Genomic DNA, 18,381 nt, shown 5'->3' with positions numbered 1-18,381 from the left:
ATCTGCCTGACTCATTTTCCTTAAGCATCACTCCACATTTGTTGCACCTCTTTGCCAAAACCTACAATTTTAACCCTAACATACAAAGCCCTCAACAACACTGCACACTCCTATAACTCTGCCCTTATCTGCAAATAATCCCCAACCCGCACCATCCACTATGCCAAATACCAATTTCTCTTTGTCAATGTAAGTTTATTAATGTACAATGTATAGTCTTACATAATGTCTCATTATAAGTTTTTTATTGTATTGTACCCTTATGATTGTAATATACCTTTGTATAGTGCTTCGTGAAATATTGGCCCTCTATAAATAAACTAGTGTTAAAGACCGTGTACACGGGCCACAATGTTTAAGGAAAGAAATATACCTCTTAGGAGGCAATGTGCACTTTTATCTCGAGCACACATTCATCCTTAAAGGGACAGTCTACACCAATTATTCTTTATATGTAATAGACATTACTATAAAGAATAATATGCACAGATGCTGATCTAAAAATCCAGTATAAATCCTTTTAAAAACTTACTTAGAAGCTTTCAGTTATCACTTTTGATTAGGTTCACTGGAACACCCAGTAAAAGCCAAGTATGTAGCTGCCCAACTCCCTCCCCCCTCCCTCATTTATCCACCTCTCCCTCCAAAAACCTTTCCTTACCCTCTGATCCCCCCATCCACTCAGATACCCTCTCCCTCCCTCCTTCCACCTCCCTTCTGCTCTTAGCATACATTTTTTCTGTAGTGTAGTGGTCCCACCTGTTCCCGCCTCCCTCCAGCGATGGGCGACCCACACGTCTCCCTCCTAACCCTACCACGCCACCAACGATCGCCACCAACGCTTCGGTACCTCTGCAAGACTATTTCTGCACTGCCCCACTCATGGGGCATGCAGAAATAGCGCATTCTCACTACTTTTAGCGAGATTGTGGCAGTGAGAGGCCCAGGACAGCAGCACTGTACAGGTATGATGCTGGTCCTTAAGGGCTTAACGACCATCACTTGTGCTTGTCTTGCGCAGTCCCTACTGCACATCGCTGCTGGTCGTTATGGGGTTAACGCCAGGTATGTTTGTCTTGCGCAGTCTCTACTGTGCTTGACTGCATAAGACAAACATATCTGGCCTTTTATTATATAGGATAAAAATAATAATTGTTTTGCCGTCTAATGATACACCCCTTGAAATGGCTCTTGCATATCCTTATCTTACCTCCTTTGCTGTGGCCAATTAAATACAAAATATAAATGAGCTCCTGCACATATAAAGCAATCACTATTTCAAAAGGTAGAAGGGTCGGCATTCTGAATTCCACAAAATGCACTCCATCCTCACATTCTTTATTTTCTTCTTTGTTGATATATAATTGTTTAGACTTATTGATTTGTCTGAGACTGCTATGTTTGGTTGAGTTTCCCATAGATTTTTCTCTTTTGAGAGTAGGTTTACTCAAATTTTAATTTTTTTGGATAACTGAGAAACATTTACAATTTTATCCTTCATTTAATTGACAGAAGTGTTCCTCGTGCTGACAAATAGCAACATACTGCTACTGTGACTTTCAAGATCTAAAAAGTGTGTTTAAAGCAATAACTGCTGAGTCAAGTGAGTTTGAGTACACTTATCCCAACTTCATGCTTTCAGTCTTGTTAAGCAGGTAATCATGCAAAGGTTTTGTTCCTTCCTGACTGCTCAAAAGAACCCTTCTGGTTAACTGTATAAAGTAGCTATACTAAAGCCTAAAAAACAGCAATCTTAAAGACCAATTAACATTGACAGAGGTCAATAGATAAATATTTCATTTTTTAAATACAGCATTATTGCAATATACATTGTTTATTTTTCTACCTTCTATTGTAAAGTACATCTGAAAATTGTGCTTGTTCCACCTACTCACAGAGAGGTTTGGATTAATACTGTTATCTGCTTTTCTGTAAACTAATGTCCCCTTCTGTCAACTGTAATGATATGTAATGCTGAGCCGCAGTTTTGCAGGTAACAAAAATTGAAAAAACTATAATACAAAAAATAGAATGTGCCTCATGGTACAGACCAGTATGATACCAAGCAGGAATGAAGGGGCTAAACAATCCTACTCACATGTGAGAAAGCACTAGATGTGCTCAATAGGCAAGCTGGATCCAAAGAGTCATCCGGGAGCCTCACAACCAACACAGCAGCAGGAGCGATCCTCATCCAACAGTGGGGGAGTCCAGGGATCCAGAGAGTACTGAAACCAAAAGTGGCAGCAAGAAGGCTATATAGGCATGTATAAGCAAATAATGATGTAGCAGCATTAAAGGTTAAAAGGTTTATAACTCTCCCATAGGTTTTATTTTGTGACGCTAGTAAGGGTGTATCCATCCTGTGATACTGTGATTGATGCGGCTCACGCCCCCCCTTCCGTCATGACATACCCATTGGTTTTAATCTTGTAACGCCAATAAGGGTATATCTCCTACACTACCGCCTGATTGGCTATGTCACTATTTAGGGTGTGTAACCACAGCTCCGCCTGATTGGCTATGATATCACTTAGGGGGTGTAATTGTATTCTTTGTTCGGATTGGTTGAGTACTCTTTAAAATGTAGCAGCTGTGTATTAGTTTGTATAGCCTGGGGAAACCGTGCTGTGACACAGAGAAACGTGTTGCTGGTGGTTTCATTGATTTTAATAAACCTTTTAAGCTTTAATGCTGCTACATCATTATTTGCTTATACATGCCTATATAGCCTTCTTGCTGCCACTTTTGCTGACGCTTTTGGTGTCAGTACTCTTTGGATCCCTGGACTCCTACACTGTTGGATGAGGATTGCTCCTGCTGCTGTGCTGGTTGTGTGTCTGCCGGACGACTCTTTGGATCCGGCTTGCCTATTGAGCACATCTAGTACTTTCTCACATAACTTTCCTTTGTCTGACGAGACATCTTAGAAGAGCTGCCTTGTTATCTGGTACCATATCATTTGTTTGGAGACCTTTCATGTGCCGTCACTGATTTGGAGCACTATTGCCTTCTTGCTGCCGCTTTTGGTGTCAGTACTCTCTGGATCCCTGGACTCCTACATTGTTGCATGAGGATCGCTCCTGCTGCTGTGTTGGTTGTGAGTCTGCCAGACGACTCTTTGGATCCGGCTTGCCTATTGAGCACATATAGTGCTTTCTCACATGTAAGTAGGATTGTTTAACCCCTCATTCCTGCTTGGTATCATATTTAAAGATAGGGGCGCCCTTATGAAACTGTGTGTAATGTAATAGTATGATAAATTATTCACATGAATCAAGTGGAGTAAATAGGGCTGTATGGCAAATGTGAATGTGCATATAATGCACACACTCACACGCACACTGTAAATGTGTAAATGTAAATACACACAAGTTAGTGGTGCATACACACACACACACACACCTCTTAAGCACGAGACGATAATAGACAATGGTGTATCTATATAGGACTATAATGCTATATAAGGTGCAAAAGTGAAAAAAGTGATAATGCTGTCCCTATTAGGATGTCCATATGCTAACAAGATAGTATATTAATAAAATACAGAAGTGATGGGTGTGAAATCTACAATTCCCAACACAGGTTTAGTCCAATCTTAGATATAATAAAGTCCACACTGGGTAAATGGTGTTGCAGGTCTAGGCAGCTATCTGTAGAGGATCAAGGCCACGATCCAAGCTCAGCAATCTGTAGATGATACTAGAACACAGAAGCGCCACATGGCCCAATATTGTTTGATAACAAATATAAATAAGGATCAATTGACAGTCACCCAGAAGACTGGCCTCCGGTGGATATTCAGTAATCTGCAGGAAATGATAGAGAACACAAGAGTGCCTATATGGCCTAGTATTGTTTGTACAGGCAGAATCAAATATGATGATATATTACACTCACATTTAGTAGAGCACCTTTCCTGGTGCAAACTAGGCAGGCTAGGTTCAATACAGTCAACCAGCAGACTTAGAACCAGTGATCTGGAACTCCCCAGGATCCACAGGTGGAGATGTAGACGATAATAAACAAGAGTAGTAGATAAAATAGTCCGGCAGCAAGTGGTAAGTATATATAAAAATACTTAACTTTATTTAAAATAATAATATTATTATAATAAAAGCAATGTGTTTCTCAGCCCAACAATGGCTTTTTCATCAGGGAAGGTGCTCTACTAAATGTGAGTGTAATATATATCATCATATTTGATTCTGCCTGTACAAACAATACTAGGCCATATAGGCACTCTTGTGTTCTATATCATTATCTGCAGATTACTGAATATCCACCGGAGGCCAGTCTTCTGGGTGACCAAAAAAAATTTTTATGTTTAAAATAGGGCATGTAATTTTAAACAACTTTCTAATTTACTTTTATCACCAATTTTGCTTTGTTCTCTTGGTATTCTTAGTTGAAAGCTAAACCTTGGAAGACTCATATAATAATTTCTAAGCCCTTGAAGGCCGCCTCTTATCACATGCTTTTTTATTTGGTTTTCACTACAGTGGAGAGCTAGTTCATGTAAACCATATTGATAACATTGTGATCACACAAGTGGCTTGTGGCAGACACTGCACTAATTGGCTAAAATGCAAGTCAATAGATAATAAATAAAATGTCATGTGATCAGGGGGCTGTCAAAAGATGTTTAGATACAAGTTAATCACAGAGGTAAAAAGTATATTAATATAGCAGTGTTGGTTATGCAAAACTGGGGAATGGGTAATAAAGGGATTATCTATCTTTTAAAACAACAAAAAATATGGTGTTGACAGTCCCTTTAAAAGGGACCTTTTGTAGGGCATTGCCCTAATTTAAACAGCTCTTTTACCTGTAAACAAATACAAAGTCCCCCCAACACTAAAACCCACCACCCAACCAACCCCCCAAAATAAAAAACCTAATTTGAACAGCCAATAGGATTTCAGTAGCTTTCATCCTATTGGCGCCGCCTGGATGAAGACTTCTCCCCGTCTGGATGAAGATGGATGTCCAGACTTCAGGAACCGTGAGTAGATATTCTGGGATTAGTGTTAGTTTTTTTTTTCATTTTTTGGGGTGTTGTTTTTTTTTTAGATTAGGGCTTTGGGCTTTGTAAAAGAGCTGATGCCCTTTTAAGGGCAGTGAAAAAGAGCTAAATGCCCTTTTAAGGGGTTAGAAACTTTATTATAGTGTCGGCGATGTCGGGGAGCAGCGGAATAGGGGTTAATAACTTTTATGTGTCTGCGATGTCGGGGGCAGCGGATTAGAGGTGTTTAGACTTGGGGTTTACTCGTAATCTAGGTGATAGTTATTACAAAATAAACAAAACTATACATTGTTACAAAATCTAGTGATGTCCCTTTAACATTGAATGAATCAAGATAAAACATATGGAAAAGGCCCTACAGAATGATCGCTGGGGAGCCGCTACACTACAGAAAATGATTTGCAATAAATAAATAATTACAAATGACACATATAAACTGGGTACTGGCAGAAAGCTGCCAGTACCTAAAATGGCAGACACTAGTTAGAGGGGGGAGGGACAGAGAGATATTTAGAAGGGATCAGAAAGGTGGAAGGGTAAGGGGGATTCCTAAAATGGTGGTGTCCAGTAGGGGTGAGGGAAGATAGCTGTTTGGGAGGGATCAGGGGTGGGAAGTGTCAACTGGGAGAGTAATTTACAACACTACTGCTAAACCTAACCTTACAAGCTACCTGATTAACCCCTTCACTGCCAGGAATTTCAGAAGTGTGGCGTGCAGCAGCAAATAGGGGCCTTCTAATGTCTACTTCTGAACAAAGGGGATCCCAGAAACGCTTTAACAACCATTTGTGTTATGATTGCATAAATAATTTCAATAAGAACCCAAAAAGTTTGTGAAAAAGTTAACAATTTTTTTAATATGATTGCATTTGGGGCAAAACAGTGGCATGAAATATACCATATCTTCCTCCATAACCACATTCCACTTGCTCTCTGGTTTGTAACATACAATTTCGCAACATAGGGCTTGTTTCCATTGAGCCGTAATTAGTTTTGCGTGTGCTCGCAAAACAATAAATATGTTGTCTGAAGCAATTTTGTTCATCGACTGCTTCTAATGGCGCGTTATACCTCAATTTCGAGTACCATAGAAAGTATTAGAAGCCGCTAATCTATAAACGATACCAGGTTTCCAATGAAAGCGCAAGCCGTTAATACACTGTCGGAGGCTGTTGAAGCATTAACAAAAATGACACCCAGCACAACAAGGTGTAAAAGAGGAAAAAGGAGATTTTTAATGCCTGGTTCCAAAATTGAACGATCCCCCCACATAGCAACTAATAATAAAATGTATTAACCTCTAAAGCACCATCCCCCACATCACAACTAATAATAACATGTATTAACCTGTAAACCACCTTCCCCCCCCACAATGCAAAGTACCTATTTAACATATTATCCCCTAAACCGCCATCCCCCCAAGAAAGCAAAGTATTAATCTAATCCCTAAGACCCCAAACACCCCCTAAATTAACCCCATTACATAAAATAAAAAAGACTATTTTACTAATAAATTAATTAAAAATACAAAAATTCAAAATCTAAGACTAAACTACCAATAGCCCTTAAAAGGGCATTTTGTAGGGCATTGCCCTGAAGCAATCAGCTCTTTTACCTAAAAAAGTCTGGACTTCAGGAACGGTGAATACATTTTTGGGGGTTAGTGATAGATCTTTTTTTTTATGGGTTGTTTTTTTTTAGATTAGGGCTTTTATTATTTTTTAATGGGCAGCAAAAGAGCTGATTGCCCTTTAAAGGGCAGTGCCCATACAAATGCCCCTTTAGGGGCAATGGGTAGATTAGATTCTTTATAGAGTTAGGTCTTTTTTATTTTGAGGGGTTGGGTGAGTGGGGGGGGTTTAATGTTAAGACAATATGGAGTAAAGGAGCCCTGTGAGCTAAATAAGATAGTCTGGAGACCTCTATACAATTTGTCAAACGTACATTTATTTTTAAAAAGGATTAAAAAGTTTAATGCAGAGGGGCGGAGCCTAGCCACTGAGCGAGATGGCTGCTAATTGTTAGTGCTCTGTGGTCCCAAGTATATTTTGCCTAAACAAGGAATGATCTCATAGCTGAAAACTGACTTACAATACTCTGAAAAAAACCCTAGACTCACAGCAGCAAATTGGCCAAGTCGTGTGGAGTGGCAGATCACGAAGCGGGGGTATTATTGACGGTACTCAACAAGCCGCACTACGCAACATCTGACCCCGGGCAATCCGCTCTCCACTGCATAATTTGAAATACCTTGCCTACAAGGCGCCCTCCGGAACATACTAACCCACACGGAGATCACCTGAAATACACCTGCATCCCTGACGGTCTCTCCGGATAACCGCGAACTTGCCAGACTCCATCAGGCCGCATCCACGTGGTCGCTCAGGAGGGGTAGGCCCTGAGCCAGGGATCGCGGTACAAGTGCAACACGTTAGCAACGGAATACCCTCCCTGATCGCAATACGGCAACTAGCAGACAACGCTACCTGACAGCGGTAAGTCGGCTAAACGCTGGGGGCAGACACTCAAAATATACATATCGTAAGGTGACAGACAACATTAAAAAGAGGTATACCCCTTTCTGGATAACTGACCCTGGATAGCACTTACCCCACACACTACTATCTATAAGGGGGCTGTATACCACAAACAGTGAGAAGCCATCCTGTTCCCAGCGCAGATAACCACAGGGAATAATTAGTAAAAGAGAGCAAATCTCAATAGAACCTCACTGGGGACATATAACTTTATTGCACTATGGCTAACAGAAAGAATATCAAACCCCATAAAGGAGCACACTCTTCTGTTATGGAGAACTTCTTAATAGCACCTGACCCTATAATCCCCTCCAGTAAGCACTCCCAAGAGAGCATAGGACAGCAAAACCAAACAGCTGAACACGAGCACAGTGTGCAGTCACATGAATATCTCACAAAAAATGACATGTTGCACCTCTCTTCTAAGGATGACATTAAAAATGCCATGTTGGACTTTAAGAACATGTTTGGGGAGCTCAGGAGAGACATGGGAGCAGTGAGCAGGCGGGTTACACAAATTGAAGAAAAGCAAGAAACACTAAGCTCAGACATGCAGCAACAAGCAAGTTATTTACAGGCTCAGGAGGGCACTGTGCAAGGTCTCATGGATAGAATAGAGGACCTCGAGAATAGGAGCAGGAGGAGTAATCTAAGATTAAGAGGCATCCCAGAGACTGTGGACCCCCCTTCACTGCAACAATATATACAGGACTTTATAAAATACCTCAAAAACGATCCCATGTCTCATGATGTACAAATAGAAAGGGCACATAGGGCGCTACGTCCAAAGCCCCCTAGCAGAGCCCCGCCACGGGATATTATAATGAAATTTCTCTCATTCAAAGAGAAGGAAGAAGTGCTCAAACTTGCAAGAACCAAGCATCCTCTTAGATTTAGGGGAACTGAAATCCAAGTATTTTCGGACCTATGCCCTGCAACACTACAAAAAAGAAGGGACTTAAGGCATGTCACCTCAGCACTGAGAGATAAACGGATTCCGTATAGATGGGGTTTTCCCACCAGCCTTATAGCGACCAAAAACAACACCACCCACACCCTCAGGACCCCAGAAGATATTCCAAGTTTTGCACAAGCTTTGGGCCTGGATATCAGGCCGCTCAGAGAAGAAGAAGATGCCCCCAATAACAGAATGCAGGAAGCAGCTCGGCAACCCTGAGCTAGGGGATTTACCTTTTTCACTTTTTTTACAGGTCTACTTGTGTTGACAACAGTGTCCCTACTGTCTTCATCTAAAACTGTCTCAATTTGCTGACCCTTGTGGGGCAATCTCCCCATACGAGGTCCCGACACCTGGGTGGATACAACGGATCCTTAAGGTCGTATGTAAATTTGTTAATAACAGTCATTATGTATGTATAATTAAAGACTCCCTGAAACTTACAAGACATTTAGATAACTCAGACCTGAATGGGCACTCTGCCTTTATGGCGGAATTCTATGTCACTTCGCATCCTGTATGTACTGCCCTGCACCACGATAGGACAATTTTATTGAATAACATGTTCCATTATCTTCTGATTCTGTTTATGATGCCTGCTATGCACAAAGTTATAACTTTTATAAGGATAGACAACAATATTAACAAATAAATAAGGTTTAGTAGCTGGAACCCCTGTCTCCAGCCTTGGTCAGCCATTTCTAACACAAATAAGTAATTATAATTTTTCATATTAAATGACCAGATGAGAGTTAGGAGGCACATTGCACTGACTCTATAATTAATAACCTCAGGGAATTATTGTGTTACACTATACACGAAGCGTAGGTTTACAGATTCAGGAAAGAGCTGCAGTAATTCAGATATCACTTATACGCACTCCCCTGATGTCGGGCGTTTTAGACTTATATACCTCCAGGCACTTCTACCCCTGGGAACATCTCAACCCCTCTGATATAAACAGCGCCTATCTAAGTAATATAGTACCCACACATGGAAATTAATAAAGATAGGGACAAATAGAATATACCAGATTGCCCCATGGGGAGGCACTCACATACACTAGTAGAGGTAAGGGACACTAGTTCAGATGTACAATATTACTTAGGATGTCACCAAGATGTACCTTTAACATGTATTTACTGTTATTTAATTTAGATCATTTCGAGTTAAAAAGTTGATGTTATATGTTTATGACTCAGGCAAAATGTACTGGGACAACTACCCCTGTTTTGTTTAGTAGTTGATATAGTTTCAGCACTGTGTAATATAGAACCTGTTTGTTTTACTGCATTATTCTTGATCTGTTCTATAGATTGCAAAGTTTATGCAGAGCAATTTCGGTCCATCCTAAAAGAGACCGCCTTTGACACCTATACTTATCCTCACTTATATTCTGCTCTAACCTTATCTCCTCCCTTCCCCCCCAGTAATTTGTGGGGGTGGGTTTTTTTTTCCCCTCTCTCTCTCCCTCCTCTCTTTCCTCCTCTCCCCCTCCTCTTGAGCACTCCACTCCCTCCCTTCCCCCGTTTGCCTTACCCTCTTCTATAACAAGTACCCCTACACTGTCGTTCTCTCACGCTCCCCCTAGGGTGCTTCTCCTCAGCTGCCCCCTTCCCTTTTGCCTCCTCTCGAAACCCCTCCCACGAACTGGCGCAGCGACCCTGTAGAGCCCTCCCACTGGAGCTTCTCTCCATAAATGCAAAAGGCTTGAATAGCCCTAATAAGCGTTCCATAGTGCTTAAAGATCTACAAAGAATGGGAGCGGACATAGTGTACTTACAGGAAACCCACTTCTCGATCTCACACAAACCAAAATGGTTTAGCCGGTCATACCCAACTGCATACTTTGCCTCAGGCCCAAATAAAAGAAACAGGGTTGGGATCCTCATCCGTCAAGGAATACACTTTCAGTTGGCGCAAATTCATAGAGACCCTGAAGGCAGATTTATGCTCTTAACTGGCACCCTCTATGGCAGGCCCATAACTCTGGTTAACGTATATTGTCCCAATGTCTCCCAGCACCTCTTTCTCCAGAGGGTTTCCAACAAAATTTTGGAATTACAGATTGGCGTTCTTTTCCTTGGAGGAGACTTCAACGCCTCACTTGACCCCTCACTCGACACCTCCAATGGTATCTCCAGTGCCCCGCAAAAAGTGCGGAGACGCATTATCGCAACTCTGGCGGAACTAGCCTTGCACGACATTTGGCGTACACATCATCCACATACAAAAAATTACACTTTCTATTCGCATCCGCACCGGAAATACTCTAGGATTGATTACCTGTTTACTGACTCGACAGGTCTCATCATTACTAGAAGTAGTAATATTCTGGCGATAACCTGGTCGGATCATGCCCCGGTGTGTTGCTCCATACAATGGTCTACTGTTCCAGTTACCCCTTTTGTATGGAAATTGGATGATACGCTTCTGGCGGACCCAATATTCCAATTGGAGATTCGGAAGGCTCTGACTGAGTTCTTTTTACTCAATACCTCTGCGCAATTAAAAGATACCACCATTTGGGAGGCACACAAGTGCACCATCAGAGGCTTGCTAATTAAACACAAAGCGAAGCTCAAGAGGCTTGGTAGAGAACGCTATAACAGCCTGCTTTCGCAGGTGGAGCGCGCTGAAATGGCCCACAAGGCTCACCCACAGGACGAGGCGCGGTTGGCTCACTTGCAATCCGCCAGGGTGAGTCTATTGCACTTTCTCCAAGAAGGGTACCAAAAGCAGGCACTTGTACTCAAACAGCTTTATTTTGAACAGGGTGATAAGCCTGGTAGGCTGTTGGCCAGAGCGATCGCGAGAAAAAGATTGAAAGCGTTTGTGCACCACATAAACGATAATCAAGGAGGGGTGAGGTCGGATGGCGACTCAATAGCGGATAGCTTCAGGGGCTACTATGAGTCCCTATATAACCTGCCCTGCCCTGGCCGGATAGGGCAATCACCCCGTACACATGAAGGAGAAGAGGCCTATACCCAGACTTATCTCCAGAATACCAAGCTTCCAATGCTGTCAAAGACGGATTCCGAATCCCTAGACTCCCCGTTCTCTAACGAGGAAGTCCACAAAGCTATAAAAGATCTTCCGTCGGGCAAGTCCCCTGGGCCTGATGGCTTTGGTCTCAAATATTACAAACTTTACGCCGACCTTTTGGTCCCGAAGCTAACAGACATGTTTAATGCTTTAGCAGATCATCCAGTCCTACCGGACTCTATGCTAGAAGCCCACATAGCAGTAATCCCCAAGCCGGGGAAGTCCCCGGACAGGCCTGAGAACTATAGGCCGATTTCATTGCTCAACTCCGATGTCAAAATACTGGCGAAAGTCTTAGCTACCCGCTTAAACAGACACCTACCAGACCTTGTCTCATCTGAACAAGTGGGGTTCATCCCCTCTCGCGAGGCCAGGGATAATACCCTCAAAGTACTACAATTGATAACCCATGCTCACCAGCGCAACATGCCGCTGGCCCTGGTCACAACGGATGCTGAAAAGGCGTTTGACCGGGTCAGCTGGCGGTTTATACAGCTTACTTTGCAAAAGTTTGGATTTGGTACTAGCTTTATCAACAGAGCCATGTCATTATACTCGGCCCCGAATGCCAGAGTGAGAGTCAACGGCACTCTCTCAAACACCTTCCAGATCAGGAATGGCACGAGGCAGGGGTGTCCTCTGTCCCCCCTCCTCTTCGCCCTCACAATCGAAGTACTGGCAAGCAGAATTAGAGCCAACCGGGAGGTGAAGGGATTTGTTATTGGAGAAACGGAGCACAAATTGTCAATGTATGCTGACGATATACTGCTCACACTCTCGGACTCCGCAGGCTCGCTGGTGGCTGCCCTAGAGGAGTTTGGATCTTACGGAAGGGTCTCAAACTTCCTCCTTAAGTCGGAAATACTAAACATCACGGTCCCCCCAGATGCCTTCAACGCTACCAAATCAAACTGTCCGATAAAAGTGGCCGATCATAAAATTAAATACTTGGGCATAACAATTACACCAGATATAACAGAGATCATTGAGGTGAATTACAAAGATATCAGTGATGAAATCAAAAAAAGACCTCTGCAATTGGAAAAAGAAAACCATCTCGTGGCTGGGTCGCATTGGCGTGGTCAAAATGAATATACTCCCCAGAGTCTTATATATAATGCAGACAGTGCCTGCCTTGGCGGCCTCCGACTACCTTAGACAAATTCAGACTGCCATGGAGCAGTATATATGGAACGGGATCAGGCCTAGAGTCAAGCGGAGCACCATATATCTCCCTAGAGAGAGAGGGGGATTGGGAGTACCACTATTGAGAGAATATCAGAGATCCATCTTTCTTCAGCGAATTGTAGAATGGTGCAGGAACCCCCCTAATAAGAGGTGGATCCAGGTGGACAACGAGATCCTCGGAAGGCGAAACGTTGGGGCACTGGCATGGGTAACAGAGAGAAATCGCCCTGAGATAATGTCAGCATACCCGATGGTATCTGACGCCTTTAGGGTCTGGGACAAAATCCTGACCAGAGAACCCTTTGTGTCTTCCAGGGCTTCGCCCAACATACCGGTCCACGACAACCCGGACCTTGGCATGGAAACTGAATCACGCGCGCGGGGGTGCGACCACACGCTAGCTGAGATAGCAATATCCAACATTCTGCACCAGGGGAAACTCAAGTCACTCAATGATTTACGGGAGTGGGATGGACGCATGTTTGCGTCCTGGTTCAGATATGTACAAATCACACACTATTATACTACACACAAAGAACGACCCGCACTAAGCAGACGCAGGACTCAATTTGAACTGTTCTGCACAATGCAGCAGACCCCTACTCACCTGATCTCACACCTATACAAAATGCTTTTGACAAGGGGCGGACTGGAGCTCCCGTCCTACACTGCAACATGGCAGACCGAGCTGAACGTAGAACTAACACCCAAAGACTGGGAAAAAATCTTTATGAAAGCCAAGAAGGTGTCAGTCTCGGCGAGAATGCAGGAAATGCATTACAAGCTGCTGAGTCGGTGGTACCTCACCCCTTATAGACTTCACAAGATCTACCCTCAGATGGGGGGGGAGTGTTGGAGGGGTTGTGGGGGCGAAGGAACAATCCTCCATATATGGTGGAACTGCCCGCACATAAAGCCATTCTGGGAGGGGGTGCTGGGAGCGATGAGTAATCGTCTTAAGATCATAATCCCCCCAAAACCAACGTACCTGATTTCCCATGGATTCCCCAAGATAATAGGGGAAGATAAGTATCTTCTTTTCCTCTTGATGCTAAACAGTGCCAAAGGGCTCATACCAGTCCACTGGAAGAGTACGCGGATCCCGACCCTGAGGGAGTGGGAGGACAGAGTGGGAGACCTTCTAAGGCTGGAACGTTATCACTTCCTAAAAATTGGCAAGATCGCAACGCATGAGATGATGATCTTGGCATGGGAAGGCAGGGGATTATAACCCAAAATTCATAGACCCAATAGGAACTAAATAAGTAAATCCCCCTGCTAGAGCTCAGTACCTTACACATACCCCCTCCCGTCCCTTCCCTCTTGCCCTCTCCTTCCTTTCTCCCTCCCACTCTCCCTCTCCCTCATTCCCCAACCTTTTTTTTTTTTTTTTTTCTCCCTTCTTCACTATCTGCCCTTTCTCCCCCTTTCCATGACTCTGCTCTTGCGTGCAGTAAAGTGAAAACATCAGGCATCATGATATACCCAGCACTGTGTAGAAGAAACGCTGGAAACTCTTGATGTAAAATAATAACTGCCTGATGTATTGTTTCAATGTTATTATTCTGTTTATCAGTTCTAATTATACAAGACAGAATTATTCTGTATCGCCATAGCAAGCTCAATGGCCATGTTCACTGAAAAAGTTGTAAAGGACAATTTGAGACTCTAATACATATTGGACAATCTCTCCTTATTCCAATTCTCATTGTGTCATTAACAACAGAATAGCAGGAGGAATTTGTTACAGTAACCCATGTATCTTACAATACCCATGTGTATACTTTTGTCTTAAAAAGCTATGTGTAACTCAATTTGTCATCAATAAAGCTTGTTTTATTTTAAAAAAAAAAGTTTAATGCATTAGTATATATTAGGGACGTCTCCCTGAAATTAAAACAATTTTATATATAAAACAATACAGTGTAAAGTGTTTCGAGTGCTCTTTTTAAATAATTCCACCTTTCTATTTTAGTTATCCTATTCCACCTTAAATAATATGGTGCCGCAGCTGTAGTGGTTTTTTTCTTAGTCTTTCAATCACAAAGCAACAATGTCTCTTTTCATGATTCTATAAATTGTAATTGTGTAAGTCACTTATCTTTACAATGTCTTTTGATGTTTTCTGTAATTTGTAGACTTGTCTGTAATACAGATATTTTTATTTACGTATACGGATGGGCTTACCGGGTCTTCTGACACATCTGTGTCTGATGTAAGTTTCTTGGGTGTCAAAACCTGATCCTCGCTCTTTGGTATCGAAACCTGGACCACGCTCCTGCGTGTATGGGTTTCTTTTATGCTGCCGGTTTGAAGCAACTTTCACCCCTGCAGTCTGGGTTCTTTGTTTCCCGGGCAGCCTCCTGAGACAGGTAATCGCGATGCACGCCTCCAGCGGGTGTATGGGAACTAGGACTTGAATTCGCAAACGGCCGTTTGTCTTAAACTTTCTTTCCCTCTCCTTTTTTCCAAAGTGGGGTTAGTTTAATGGGTGTCCAGTTCTTTGTAGTGTAGAGAACGTCTACGCGTTTCGCCAATAGGCTTTATCAAGACGGATCCGTCTTGATAAAGCCTATTGGCGAAACGCGTAGACGTTCTCTACACTACAAAGAACTGGACACCCATTAAACTAACCCCACTTTGGAAAAAAGGAGAGGGAAAGAAAGTTTAAGACAAACGGCCGTTTGCGAATTCAAGTCCTAGTTCCCATACACGCGCTGGAGGCGTGCATCGCGATTACCTGTCTCAGGAGGCTGCCCGGGAAACAAAGAACCCAGACTGCAGGGGTGAAAGTTGCTTCAAACCGGCAGCATAAAAGAAACCCATACACGCAGGAGCGTGGTCCAGGTTTCGATACCAAAGAGCGAGGATCAGGTTTTGACACCCAAGAAACTTACATCAGACACAGATGTGTCAGAAGACCCGGTAAGCCCATCCATATACGTAAATAAAAATATCTGTATTACAGACAAGTCTACAAATTACAGAAAACATCAAAAGACATTGTAAAGATAAGTGACTTACACAATTACAATTTATAGAATCATGAAAAGAGACATTGTTGCTTTGTGATTGAAAGACTAAGAAAAAAGCCACTACAGCTGAGGCACCATATTATTTAAGGTGGAATAGGATAACTAAAATAGAAAGGTGGAATTATTTAAAAAGAGCACTCGAAACACTTTACACTGTATTGTTTTATATATAAAATTGTTTTAATTTCAGGGAGACGTCCCTAATATATACTAATGCATTAAACTTTTTAATCCTTTTTTAAAATAAATGTACGTTTGACAAATTGTATAGAGGTCTCCAGACTATCTTATTTAGCTCACACCGCTCCTTTACTCCATATTGTCTTAACACTTTGTAATTTTATACGGTAATTATAGGGAAGATTACCTGTAAAGGAGCTTTAAGATTAGATTCCAGGGGGTTTTAATGTTAGTCATTAATTTGTAGGTTTTTTTTAGGTAAAAGAGCTGATTGCTTCAGGGCAATGCCCTACAAAAGGCCCTTTTAAGGGCTATTGATAGTTTAGTCTTAGATTTGGGGGTATTTTTATTTTGGGGTGGCTTTTTTGTTTATATAGGGGTATTAGTTTAAGATAAAAAAAATATTTTAGATAATTTCGTTTATTTTTAATGTAATCTTAGATTTTTTTTATTTTTTGTAATCTTAGGTTTTATTTTTTTATGTAATGCTAGGATTTTTAATTTTGTTATTTATTTATTTATAAAATATTTTACCAGGAAGGATACATTGAGATTTCTCTCGTTTTCAAGTATGTCCTGGGATCACAAAACATTGCATTGATACTATAGGGTACAATAAAATACAAAAACAATAATAATACACAATATATGCAAACATTTAACATAGAGCAGGTAAGAAATATTTAATCAACCATGACAGGACCATTCTGTTTTGAGATATGTATAGAGGGATCTCTTAAAGGATTTTAGGCTTGGGGAAGTTTTTAAAGTGTGAGGGAGGTCATTCCATAATTGTGGCGCTCTGTAGGAAAAGGTGGATCAATCTGCTTTCTTTTTGTATTGAGGCAAGCTAAATAATGTGCTGTTATTGGATTGGAGGTTATAGGAGGTGGGAATAGCAGGGGAGAGAATTCTGCTCAAGTAGGGTGGGAGCTTCCCAGAAAGGCTCTTATAGACAAGGCAGGAAAGATGGAGGGTGCGTCTGGATTCCAGTGACAGCCAGTTTAGTTCTTTTAGCATGTCACAATGGTGGGTCCTGTAGTTACATTGTAGCACAAAGCGGCAGAACGAGTTATATAACGTATTTAGTTTATTAAGGTGCAGGTGCATATACTATGTCCCCATAATCCAAGATAGGCATCAGCATTTGCTCTACAATCTTTTCCTTTACTGTAGGGCTGAGGCAAGATTTGTTTCTGTACAGGGCACCTAGTTTTGGATAAAGTTTAGAGGCAAGTTTTTCTATGTGGAGTCCAAAAGATAGATTGGGGTCTAACAACATACCTAAGTATTTAAAAGAGTGGACTGCGGTCAGCGTGCAATTGGATTTTGTTTTGATGCAAAGATGGGAATTTTGTAATTTTTGTATTTTAGGTCTCGTTCCAAAGATCATTGTGACCGTTTTGTCAGTGTTTAGGAAGCGTTTGTTTTTCGAGATCCACTTTTCTACCTCTGTGAACTGGTCTTGGAGCACTGCTTCAAGCTGCGGCAGATCAGATTTGTTTGCATAGATTACTGTGTCGTCTGCGTACATGTGTACAGTTGAGGATTTGCAGACATTAGGCAAATCATTTATAAATACTGGTATTTATAATTAATTTATTAGTAAAATAGACTTTTTTTAATTTTATGTAATTGGGGTTAACTTAGGGGGTGTTAGGTTAGGGGGTTTAGTGATTAGATGAATACTTTGCGTTGTGGGGAGATGGCGGTTTAGGGGTTAATAGGTTAAATAGGTTCTTTGCGTTGTGGGAGGTGGCAGTTTAGGGGTTAATAGGTTAAATAGGTACTTTGCATTATGGGAGGTTGTCGGTTTAGGGGTTAATAGGTTAATAAGGTAGATTGCGCTGTGGGGGGATGGCAGATTAGGGGTTAATCGTGTAATTAGATACTTTGTGTTGTGGGTGGGTGGCAGATTAGGGGTTAATAACTTTAATAGATACTTTGCGATATAGGGGTTTGACAGATTTTAGTTAATACATTTATTAATTATTGCGGTTGGGGGATGGTGGTTGAGAGGTACATATTGCACATGCATTGTGTTTGCTTTTAGGGAATTACAGTGCTCATATACTCAGCGCCTGCCTATGTGTAGCGAGGTGACAATGGAGTAAAATTACTCAATTTTCACCGTGTAAGTCCTTGCACTGAATATATGATACCTACTTGAGATGCTGGTTCTTTGTATGTTAGTTTATGGGAGAAATAACAGTGAGCGACGGGTAAAATATACGCGCCACACTTGTATGCGGCGCCGTGTATGTGAACGAGTCCCATAGTGTAAGGTCGGGTTACCATAGCAATGAATTATTTCTCAAGAAATCCGGCATCAGATGGAAGCGTTAACACAACGCTAACTTACACATACACGAAAATAGCGACTGCACGCAATCTGCAAAATATTTCAAT

This window comes from Bombina bombina, chromosome 5, assembly GCF_027579735.1.
Source record: "Bombina bombina isolate aBomBom1 chromosome 5, aBomBom1.pri, whole genome shotgun sequence".
Classification (NCBI taxonomy): domain Eukaryota; kingdom Metazoa; phylum Chordata; class Amphibia; order Anura; family Bombinatoridae; genus Bombina; species Bombina bombina.
The sequence above is the reverse complement of the archived record's forward strand: the minus strand, read 5'-3'. Positions refer to the sequence as shown.